A 12,786-nucleotide genomic window follows, 5' to 3' on the forward strand; every position below is an offset into this window, starting at 1 on the left:
AGCCTGTCTTTCATTGAATGGACCACCACCTCCAACATTGCTGACCCTCTACTTACCCCTGCCCAGTGTCTTCTCAAAGCACAGCCCCTCAGGAGTGGGCATTTAGGCTAAGACTGGAGCCCCAGATGGACATGGGGGTGAGGAAGGGTGGGCTTACTCCAAAGTGGGAAAGTCCAGCTCAGAGTTTCCACTCAGTCATCAAAAGTCAACCCTATTGATTAATGAAGATGCTGGGTTGACGAAGAAGTGAGGACAGAAGTGGCTAGAAGTCAGTGTTGACTTTTTAAACAACCATAAATTCCATAAGGGTGACAAAAGAGCCTGCTCTGTAATCTTGTTCATTATTTACACTAAAACCTAATTAAAGTCATTATGTTTTTTGTTCATTAAACAAACTTACAATTACAGACACCAAGACACCAAGCTGAGAGCCTCAGGTTCAGCCAGAGCCCAACATCCAACCATCTTTTGAGTCAAACTTTCCCTGGAAAGAAAGACTGCAGAGAAACAGAATAGGACAAGAAGCTGGGACAAGAAAAGTATCACAAAACTCCCCTGAAGTACCTGTCTCCTCTATTCTGCCTCTTTCTACAAAGCAAGAACAAAGAATTCCTTTCCAAGTCCCATTTCATTTCAAGGGAACTGGATCCATATCAAGATGAACACAAAGTAAATGGAAACCTGCTTTGTGGTTGGTCAAAGAAATAGGCAGCTGTGCTCTCTCTCAGCAACTCAAAGCCATGTGGGGGCTGATCCACGGGATAGGACTAAGCATAAGAGTCCATTTAACTGACCAACATTTCTAGACGCATCCCATGAACAGTGTCCAATGGAGAGCCTGGGGGTGGAGCGGGAAAATTAGCTCTATCTCTAAAGTCACTGGCACTCTACTAAGGGTAACAGGAAGGTAATCTAGTTATAAGGCCAATTGTGAACAAGAAACCAAAAAGGACATTATATATTAAAGTGTCAATTCAAAAAATGCGGTGGCTCACGCCTGTAATTCCAGCACTTTGGGAGGCCAAGGTGGTCAGATCGTGAGGTCAGAAGTTCAAGTCCAGCCTGGCCAACATAGTAAAACCCCGTCTCTACTAAAAAATACAAAAAAAAAAAAAAAAAAAAAAAAAAAAACAAGCCAGGCATGGTGGCATGCACCTGTAGTCCCGGTTACTTGGGAGGCTGAGGCAGGATTGCTTGAACCTGGGAGGCAGAGGTTGTGGTGAGCCAAGATCATACCACTGCACTCCAGCCTGGGCAACAGTTGAAGTTGTCTCAAAAACAACAAAAAAAGTAACACTTATAAACATGTATGCACCAAACATCAGAGCTCCCATATTTGAAAGGCGAAATAAACAGTTCCATAAAAATAGTTAGATAACTTTAAATACCTTATTTTCAATAATGGATAGAATACCTAGACAGAGGATCAATGCAGAAATAGGAAACTTTAACAATATGTAAGAGCACTAAGATCTGTTTCTCAAAGCACAGTTGCTCAGGAATGGGAATCCAAGCTGAGACTGGAGCCTCAAATGGGCATGGTAGTGAGAAAGGGTGAGCTCTTACTCTAAGGTAGGAAAGACCAGCTTAGAGTTTCCATTTTGGCATTAGAAGTCAATCCTATTGATTAATGAAGATGCTGGGTAGATATACCATTGATACAGAACATTCCACCCAAAATTAGCAAAATGAATGCACAGTCTTCTCAAATGCACATGGAACGTTCTCAAGGAGAGACCACAGGTTAGGCCACAAAATGAGTCTCAATAAATTTTAAAATATTGAAATCATACAAATGATGATTCTTCTTACCACAAAGGAATAAATCTAGAAATAAATAACAGAAGAAAATCTAGAAAGTTCACAAATATGTGGAGATTAAAGAATATACTTCTTTTAAAATGAATTGTATTATGCATATATAATACAACATGATGTTATAAGATGTATATATAAATAGTAAAATGGATACTATAGTGAAACATACTAATATGTCCACATCTCCTATAATCACCCATTTTCCTCCCTATGGCAAGAGCATCTGTAATCTACTCATTTAGCAAAAACCCTAAATACAATACATTATTATCAACCATAGTCCTCATGTTGCACATTCAATTTTTCAGTTTCTTCATCCTACATCCTTTGACCTATATCTCCCCATTTCTTTCCCCCACCAGTCCCTGCTCAACCCTGATAACCACTGTTTTATTCTATGTATATACTTAACTTTTTAGGGTCCACATATAAGTGGGATCATGGAATATTTTTCTTTCTGTGTGTAGCTTATTTCACTGAGCATAATGTGCTCCAGAACCATCCATGTTGTGGCAAATGACAATAGCCAAAATATGGAAACAATATATCCTTAAACAAGCAATGGGTCAAAGAAGAAATCACAATGGAAATTAGAGTAGGCATAGAGATGAACGGGGAAAAAGCACAACATATCAAAACATGGGATACAATGGGGCAGTGCTCAGAAGAAAATTGATAACACCTATATTAGAAAATAAAAAAAATCTTAAATGAGTAAGCTAACTTTACACCTTAAGGAACTAGAAGAAGATGAGCAAATCAAATCTATAGTTAGCCAAAGGATTAGCAGAGCAGAAATAAATAGAAAAACAATAGAGAGAATCAATAAAAGCAAAAGCTGGTTCTTTGAAAAGATCAACAAAATTGGCAAACCTTTAGGTAGACTAATGAAAAAAAAAGAGAGAAGATGCAAATAAAGTCAGAAATGAAAGTAAGAACATGATCATCAACCCTAACAAAATAGAAAAGATTGTAAGAATACTATGAGCAATAGAAAAGACTTAAGAATACTATGAGCAATTGTATGCCAACAAATTAGATAACCTGGATGAAATGGACAAATTCCTAGAAACACACAAATTACCAAAACTCACTCAAGAAAAAGCAGAAAATCTGAACAGACCTACAACAAGAGATTGAGCAGGCTTTTAAGATAGTTGATTAGAGGCATCTCTTACTCACTTCCTTCACTAGGAAGAACCGAAATAGTGAGTAGATACTTACACTTGGAATAGATCACCCAAGAGAGGGCACTGGAATACAACAGGGAAGTGATAGGAAACATGTAAAGCAAGGAAGGAGAGGAAAGTGAGGCAACCTGCTTGGCCAGGATCAGCTGGGAGCCGGGAGAGACTCCTGAATGTAGGAAAAGGGTAAATGAGAGACACTCACCTCAACCCGCAGCCAGGTGTCCATAGCCAGGGGAGAGCTCTTTGACCCTAGCAGAACCTGACAGCAACATAGGGAGCTCCCAGGAAACCACATGGAGGTATTGCTCCAGAAAGAGAGCTTACATTGGATCACACAAACCCCTAAATCTTTTTTTTTTTTTTTTTTTTTTTTGAGACGGAGTCTCGCTCTGTCGCCCAGGCTGGAGTGCAGTGGCCGGATCTCAGCTCACTGCAAGCTCCGCCTCCCGGGTTCACGCCATTCTCCTGCCTCAGCCTCCCGAGTAGCTGGGAGTACAGGCGCCCGCCACCAGGCCCGGCTAGTTTTTTGTATTTTTTAGTAGAGACAGGGTTTCACCATGTTAGCCAGGATGGTCTCGATCTCCTGACCTCGTGATCCACCTGTCTCGGCCTCCCAAAGTGCTGGGATTACAGGCTTGAGCCACCGCGCCCGGCCACAAACCCCTAAATCTTAAGCAGTAGTAGCATGGTACCATTTTGAGTGTCCAGCCCACACCAGACTGCATCCTTGACTGCAGCGTGTGCTGAGGTGAGAGCCATGGGCAACAATCCTACCTGCTGCCCTGCAAAGGGTGGCCACCCGCCTTGGCCTCCCAAAGTGCTGGGATTACAGGCATAAGCCTCCAAGCCCAGCCACTATCACTTTCTCAATCTACTTTTGACCAATAAAGTTGGCAAGACATCAAGAAGAGAAACACAAATCTCAAAAAAGAGAGAGAGAGAGATTGAATCAGTAACCAAAAACCTTCCAACAAAGGAAATCCCTGGGCCACATAACCTCACTGGTGAATTTTACCAAATATTTAAAGTGAAATTAACACCAATTCTTCTCGAAGTCTTCCAAAAAGTAGAAGAGGAAGGAATGCTACCTAACTAATTCTATGAGGCCAGCATTTCCCTGGTACTAAAGCCAGATATAGACATCACATGAAAAGAAAATCACATACCAATATCTCTTATGAATACAGATGCAAAAATATTCAACAAAACACTAGTAAATTGAACGCAGCAGCACATTAAAAAGGAGTAAATACCATGACTAAGTGGGATTTATCCCAGGAATGCAAGGAATGGCTCAACATAAGAAAATAAGAAAATGTAATGTACCACATTATTAGAAGGAAGAATAAAACCACAGTTGCCTCCATTGATGCACAAAAGGCATTTGACAAAATCCAACACCCTTTTCTTATTTTAAAAAAAAATGCAGAAAGCTAAGAATAGAGGGGAACTTCTCTAACATAATAAATATCATTTACTGAAAACTCATTGTTAACATTATGTTTAGTGGTGAAAGACTGAAAAATTTCAGTCTTAGAAATGAGACAAGAATGCCCACTTTCAGCACTGCTAGTCAACATCACACTGGAATTTCTACCTAGAGAAAATAGGCAAGAAAAAAAATGAATAAAAGGCATCCAAATTGGAATAAAAGAAGTAAAACTCTCTTTTTCCATAGATTATATGATCTCATGTAAAGAAAAATCCCAAAGATTTCACAAGAAGCTACTAGAGCTAGTATATAAATTCAATAAAGTTGCAGGGGATGAAATCAACCTACAAAAAATTGACTGTGTTTCTGTACACCAGCAATGAACAACCTGAAATGGAAATTAAGGAAATAATTCCATTTACAATAGTATCCAAAAGAATAGAATACCTAGGAACAAACTTGACAAAGGAGGTAAAAGACTTTTACACAGAAAACTACAAAGCATTGCTGAAATTAAAGGAGACCTAAGTAAATGGAAAGACGTTCTGTGCTCATGGTTCAGAAGATGTAATATTGTTAAAGTGTCAATACTACTCAAAGAAATCTACATATTCAATACAATCCCCATCAAAATTCCAATGGCCTTTTTTGCATAATGGGAAATTCAATCCTTAAATTCATATGAAATTTCAAGGGGCTCCAAATAGTCAAAACCATCTTGAAAAAGAAGAAAGTTGGAGGACTGACTCTTGCCTGTTTCAAAACTTACTATAAAACTATAGTAATCAAGTCAGGGTGGTACCGGCATAAGGATAGACACATAGACTTATAGAATAGAGAATCCAGAAATAATCCTATAATTCTATCACTAACTTTTATTTTTAACAACAGTTTCAATATCATTCAATGGGGAAAGAATATTCACTCCAACTAATGGTTCTGAAACAACTGAATATCTACATGCAAATGAGTCTCATTAGACCCTACCTTATACCATGAACAAAAATTAACTCAAAATAGATCAATGACTTACATACAAGATCTAAACCTACAAAATTCTTTGAAGAAAACCTAAGGGTAAATCTTCGTGACTGTTGATTTGGCAACGGATTCTTAGTTATGCTTAGATATCTAAGAATAAGCAACAAAAGAAAAAATAAATACATTAGACCTTGTCAAAATAAAAAAAAAAAAGTTGTGGATCAAACAAAGAACATTATCAAGAAAGTAAAAGAAAAACCTACAGAATAAGAGGATATGTTTGCAAATCACGTACCTGATAAGGCTCAAAAAGACAAACAATTCAAATAAAAATGGGCAATGGACTTGAATAAACATTCCTCTAAAGAAGATATACGAATGGCCAAACACACATGAAAAGATGTTCAACATCTTAGTCATTAGATAAATGCAAATCAAAATCATGATGAAGTACCACTTCCCAACCACTGGGTGGCAATAATCAAAAGATGAAAAATAACATATTTGCAAGGATATAGATAAATTGGAACCCTCATATGTTGCTGATGAGAATGTAAAATAGTTTAACTGCTGTAAAAAACAGTTTGACAGTTCCTCAAAAAGTTAAATAGAATTGCCATATGACTGCAATTCCACTCCTAGGTGTATACCCAAAAGAATAACAAACAGGGGCTCAAATAAGTACACATACACACATGTTCATGGCAGCATATTCACACGGCCAAAAAGTGGAAACAGCCTAAATGTCCATCAATGGAGGAATGAATAAACAAATTATGACATAAACCTACAATGGAATATATGAATTATTCAGCCATAAAAAGAAATGAAGTACTGATGCATGCTATAATGCTGATAAATCTAGAAAACATTATGGTAAGTGAAAGAAACCAGATATGAAAAGTCACATATTGTGTGACTCTATTAATGTGAAATATCCAGAATAGATAAATCCTTAAGGACACAACACAGATTAGTGGATTGGTGGTTTCCAGGAGCTGGAGGTATTGAGTACAATATTAGTTGGATTCTGCAGAGAAACAGTATGTGTGTGTATATATATCCAATGATTTTATACATATATATATATATATATATGGGAGAAGAAAGAGTCATTTTAAGAAATTGGCTCACATGATTGTTGACGCTCCCAAGTCTGAATCTGCAGGGCAGGATAGGCTGGAGATTCAGTGAAAAGTTGATATTGCAATCTGAAGACAGTCCAGAGGCAGAATTTCCTCTTCCACAATGTATTAGTCCATTTTCACACTGCTATAAAGAACTTTCCTGAGACTGGGTAATTTATAAAGAAAAAAGGTTTTATTGACTCACAGTTCCACATAGCTGGAAAGGCCTCAGGAAACTCACAATCATGGTGGAAGGCAAAGGAAAAGCAAGTACCTTCTTCACAAGGTGGCAGGAAAGAGAGAGAGTGAGAAGGAGGAACTGTCAAACACTTACAAAACCATCATGTCTTGTGAGAACTCACTCACTATCAAAAGAACAGCATGGGGGAAACCACTCTCATGATCCTATCACCTCTTACCAGGTCCCTCCCTTGACATGCAGGGATTATGGGGATTACAGTTTGAAATAAGATTTGGATGGGGACAAGGAACCAAAATATATCACTCAGGGTACATCAGTCTTTTTCCTGTTAAGGTCTTCAACTTGGATTGATTGGATGGTGCACACCCACATTATAAAGGGCCATTTGCTTGACTCGAAATCTACTGATTTAAATGTTCATCAGATCTTAAACTAATACCTTCACAACATCTAAACTGGTGTTTGACCAAAGACTAGGTACCATAGCTTAGCCAAATTGACACATAAAAGTAACCATCACAGAAGAAATGGGAAAAAACTGTTTAATGGTCATTTCCTTTCCTAGGGTTACCATAACAAAATTCTGCAAACTGGGCAGCTTAAGTAGCAGAAATGGATTGGCTTATAATTCTGGGAGCTAGAAGTCTGAGATGGAGGTCTTGGCAAGATTGGTTCCTTCTGAGGGATGTGAGGGTGAAACTGTCCCATGGCTCTCCCCCAGCTTCTGGTGGTTTGCTGACAATCTTTGGTGTCCCTGTCTTCAGTTGTATCACCTCAATCTCTGCCTTCATTGTCACATGCTTTTCTCCCTATGTGCATGGCTCTGCATCCATATTTCCTCTTTTAATAAAGACATCAGTCATATTAGATTAAGGCCCATCCCAAAGAAATCTTCTTCACTCAGTGCATCTGAAAGGACCCAATTTCCAAGAAAGGACACTTTCTGATTTACAGGGGGTTGACACTTCAACATCCGAATTCTGGGGGAACGCAATTCAACCCATAACAATGAATAAGGGGATTTGCTTTGGAGCGATAGAAAGGTTCTGGGACCAGAAAGAGGTGGACAAAGTTATAAATGTCCTCAATGCCATAAAATTGCTCAAATGAAAATGATGAATTTTATATTGAGTGAATTTTATCTCTCAATTATTTCAGAAAAGGAAGTGGTGCTTTCAATGGAGCTTGAATGATGGGTGACATCACAGAGACCCAGGTGTTACAGGTGGAAAATATGGAATAAGCACATATATGAAGAAAGGACACTGCAAGACGTAGTCATAGTCAGAGTGCAGAACAGCTGGAGGGTGGGCTTGGCATTGTTCATCACCATATTAACATCCCAAATGGATCACATTACCTGAGAAAGTCGAGAGACATCATCTTCACCTGAGAAGCCACTGCCCTGACCGAGACACATTCTCAAGGGGCTGGCTACTTGTCTAGTCATCCAGGAAAATCATGACTACAAATATATGGGCCTGTTGGCATCTTTGGCTCTTGTACATCTCTCTCCTGGGCATAACTGAAGGAGCTACGTTTCTCTTTGAATTTGACAAATCCCCAAAGGAAAATGCAAATCCATGTAATATGTAAAACACATAATGACGCATCTTATGAGGGTGGCAGCGGAGGATAGGAGGGTCTATAGTCATCATATAATGTGAAAATTTAAAAGTTTAAATAGTTTATCTCAACCGGTTACAGTGGCTCATGCCTGTAATCCCAGCACTTTGGGAGGCCACGGCAGGCAGACCACTTGAGGCCAGGAGTTCAAGACCAGCCTGGGCAACATGGCAAAACCCCATCTCTACTAAAAATGCAAAACTTAGCTGCACATGATGGCATACACCTGTAATCCCAGCTACTTAGGAGGTTGAGGCATGAGAATCAATTGAACCCGGGTTCAATTGTGGGTTGCAGTGAGCCGAGATTGCGCCACTGTACTCCAGCCTGGAAGACAGAGTGAGACTCTGTCTCAAAAACAAATAAATAAACAGTTTATCTCAATTTTGCTCAAAGTAGCCAGCCCATGAACTGCTTGCTACTACTGGTTTATAATGATGTAAGAAACTTGTGCCAGTAGCTAAATCAATATAATGCTTTGTTCATTGAGAAAGTCTTGCTATGAAAAATTAAAATGTTAGGTATAATTGATTTACATTTACATTTTACATTTGCATTTACTAAAGACAGCTGATTTACATCCTGATACAAGGTCCTTATCCCCTTGGAGACAAGTAACAGCCGGTTCCCACACCAGCAGTGGTCTGCAAATTACACCGAAAGTGGTACTGACCTAAATTACCCTTAAAGAGTCCATAAAGTACACTATTCATGATTTTGTGTATATATGAACATTTTGTGTATATATGAACTGAAATGTTTCTTTGAGAAAGATTGATCTAAAGATCTATAGCAAAAAAAGAAAAAAGAACAAAAGGAAAGTGACTATCCAAAGTTACAGGGCATTTGGAACTTCCTGCCCATCTGTGAGAACTATAAACTGGAAGCCACTCAAATGCCATCAACAGTAGAATAAATAAATTCTGACATATGCATAGAACAATGATAAAATTAATGAGCTACTATTCGCATCATACAACATGGATGAATCTCACAAATGGAATGCTAAGCAGAAGAAAGATGGCACAAAAGAGCCCATACTTTATTTACATAAAGTTCAAAATCAGTCGAACAGATCTATGATATTAAGGGTAGCGATACTGGTTCCACTTGGGGAGAGAGTGACTGGGAGGAATCTAAGGATTTTAATGTTCTTTTTCTTAACCTGAGTGGAGTTAGGAGAATTCCCTTTGTAAAAATCCATCACACCATGCACTTGTGATGTTCACTCTTCTGTATGTATGTTACACTTCAATAAAAAGTTGTTAAAACATCCTGTCTTTAAGATAACCCTCACATTCCTACCAGTAATTGGAACTTGCATAGAGAGCACCTGCTTTTCTGGAAAGTCCCTGCCACTCTGTCTCTAAGCTTCCAACTATAACCATGATGCATGTCAATAGTGCTGTTTGTTGGGTTGAGGTCTGAAGGCAATGGTGAAGTTGTATCTTAAGTTGTGATTAATTTCTAAAGTCAGCATGTAACATAAATGCACATAAAATGAAAGTCCACTATATACACTCTGAAGCCAAGTGAATTTGTCCATACACATGCACACATCTGTACATATCGTAACAGTAGGACTTTGTAAATAACATTTCAGTATTCCCAGAAACCTTCAGCAATCCACTAACATACAAATGCAGACATTTTGGAACAGGCTCCTGGCTTTCTCCTGTATTATATTTTGGAAGAGAGCTCATATTTTCTATGCCCTAGCTTGACACCACAGTTAACAGTCTTTTTGACTTTCACTGGAGTTTTATCTCTCTGTTGATGAGAGACAAGTTTTCTCACTAGTTGGAGCATTCTCAGCAAGAGCCTCCCAAATTCCTTTTCTATTCCCCAGATAAAATATGTAATGAACTCTTCCACATCACAGAGCCAAGTCAGTGCTAAGCTCAACAGTCTAATCTTCAAATTTTTCAAAACTTTGATTTTTTTGGCTGTCAGAGCTGCTATGTGCAGCTGTGCAGGTTGTGTACTACACAATTCTAGGAGGGGCCATTCATTTAGAATACTATGAATGGTGTGCCTCCTTCCCCTTCAACTCTCTCTCTCTCTCTCTCATACACACACACACACACACACACACACAGTTACAGTGTTGTGAGAAGTGGAGTACAACAGTGTACACGGAGATATGAGGGCAGGAGGCCAGTTCAGCTTCGTCTGACCAAATCATTCATGGTCCATTCCAGCATTGCAGTGAGTCCCATTCAAACTCTTCTCTCAACAGGATTGTAAATAACCACATGCTTTGGGCCTCTAGTCAAAACTGTAACTGTTAAATTTACAAGAGCATGCTGTAATCCCCAGGAGGTTAATCACCAATTCCCCCTCCCTAGGGCACAAGTGAAAGTCATAGGTCAGGCAGGGTGAAGGTGCTCTCTCTCTCTCTCTGCCCAGGCCTGCTCCTCCTCATTCATTCTGTGGCTCCTCTGCCATCTGTGATCTCCTTTATCCCCTCTGTATCCATGCAGGACCTTGTCCCATTTTACTCTGTCTCATGCTGGTCCATGTCCCTGACTGTGTCACTTCATTGTATCAGGACTGATAGAATTATTGGACTAAATTCTCAGTCTGTTATTTCTCTGAGTTCAGTTTTGAAAGCACAAAGCCTTTGTTTTCCCAACCCAGCCTGCTACATTGCATTTCTACTGTTACAGTTGTCTGTAACCAGATACTAATCCCTGCTGTCCAAATTCACATAGAGCAAGGAATTCTATAGGTGTGGCCCAGTGCAAACTTATTGTACCCATGCCCCTGCAAGAAAAGCTTCTGGGATTCATCTTGCCTGAAACCTCTCTCCAGGCTCCCATTCCTCCAGAGTTGCACTCCCCTTCACACATCCAGACACCCCTTCTGCCACTGAAGGATGCGCACTTGGAGCCAGGTGCTGCCTCATTCAGGGTTTTTCTGTAGGATCATGTCACTTACGCAATTACATTATGAACTTCTCCCATCCCTTAAAGGGGAGGAAAGTTAAAGAAGATGCAAACATCAACTGTAAATGTCACCGATTGTCCGCCACTGAGCTCCCATTTCAGGGCCGGCTAACGGGGTGGGCTGGAGGCTGCCTTTCAGGGCCAGGTAAAGGGCCCAAGCCATGTGCTCCGGGGCAGCTTAGAAATCCTCCTGGGAGAATCACCCAAGTATGAGTTGTGCTCTCTAAGTGTCACCTGTATTAAATAGCCTCTGCTGAGGCCCAACAGCCCTGTCTCCAGCAGCCCTGCTCTCCTGGCCCTAAAGAAGCCCACCTGGGCACTGGCAGCCCCAGTGTTGTGGCCAGGCTAAACCATGAGCAGCAAAGACAGAGTCCCTCTGGAGAGTGGTCCCTCTGGGAACTCAGGCTGTTTGGATCCAAAGCAGAGCAGACTGGCTCTGTGATGTCTTCAGAGAAGAATTTGAGGGCCTTGAGCATGCCAAGACCTGCCTTCTACATGCTGTGATGGGACCCAAGTGTCCTCTAGAGGCCATGAAAAGAGCCAGCTCAGCCCCTGTTTTCTAGTATGGAGCTCGGGGAAAACTTCTATGTGCTGTCTTCCCATCACAAGCACCTGGGATGGAAGATGCATATCCCCTAGGCCTTCCAGCAAAGAATTAAAAGCTGTTTGGAAGACTGTCTGCAAAAATGTCTGATGTTTAAGTCTAGTGGGTAGAGCCTGAGACTATGGCCTGTCCCTAGGAAGAAGCACTTGGGATTTGAGGAAAGCACTGTTTCCACATTCAGGAATGCTAGGACAAGTCTTGCCACTTGCAGAGAATGTGAGTCATGACCTTTTCCTTCCTAAGATGTCATCCCTTCAGTTAAAAAAGGAGAGGATGATCCAAATTGGCAGTTCACAAACAGCATGCATTAGAATCTACTTGGGAGCTTTTTAAATGCCTAAGCCAGGCCCCCACCTCCAGCATATCTTAGGTGGCCTAGGCATGGGAAGTTAAAAAATTTCTGCAGCTGACTCTGACGTGTCCCCAACAACCTGTAGTTCCATGAACAGAACTTAACATTCTACTCAAGCAAATGTGGCCATGGCATGATATTGTAGTTAGGTCAATTTCCTGACATCAGCCTAGTTAAGGTACTTTGGCTATGCCCAAGTAAAAGCTGCCCATTAGAGACAAAACCACATCCCCAAGGCTGAGCTTGAAGATCACAGGACATTGATGAGGCCACAGCCATCTCCGCACAGGCCAGCACAGCTAGGTTCAAAACAAAAGTATCCCTTACCTGTCTCTCCTTCCATGACTCCCAAGATCCCTGCTCTCATCCCTTCCCCAACCTGGTGCAGTCCTCTCTTCCCATCACTCAATGGGGAAGGAGAGGCTGTGTTTCTTCCACTATAGTGGCACAACTTGCTATCCAGTTATCCAGGTTTGAAACCTCGAAGTCTCCTTGGCCTTCGCCCT

Source organism: Chlorocebus sabaeus, chromosome 14, assembly GCF_047675955.1.
Source record: "Chlorocebus sabaeus isolate Y175 chromosome 14, mChlSab1.0.hap1, whole genome shotgun sequence".
In the NCBI taxonomy this organism is placed as follows: Eukaryota; Metazoa; Chordata; class Mammalia; order Primates; family Cercopithecidae; genus Chlorocebus; species Chlorocebus sabaeus.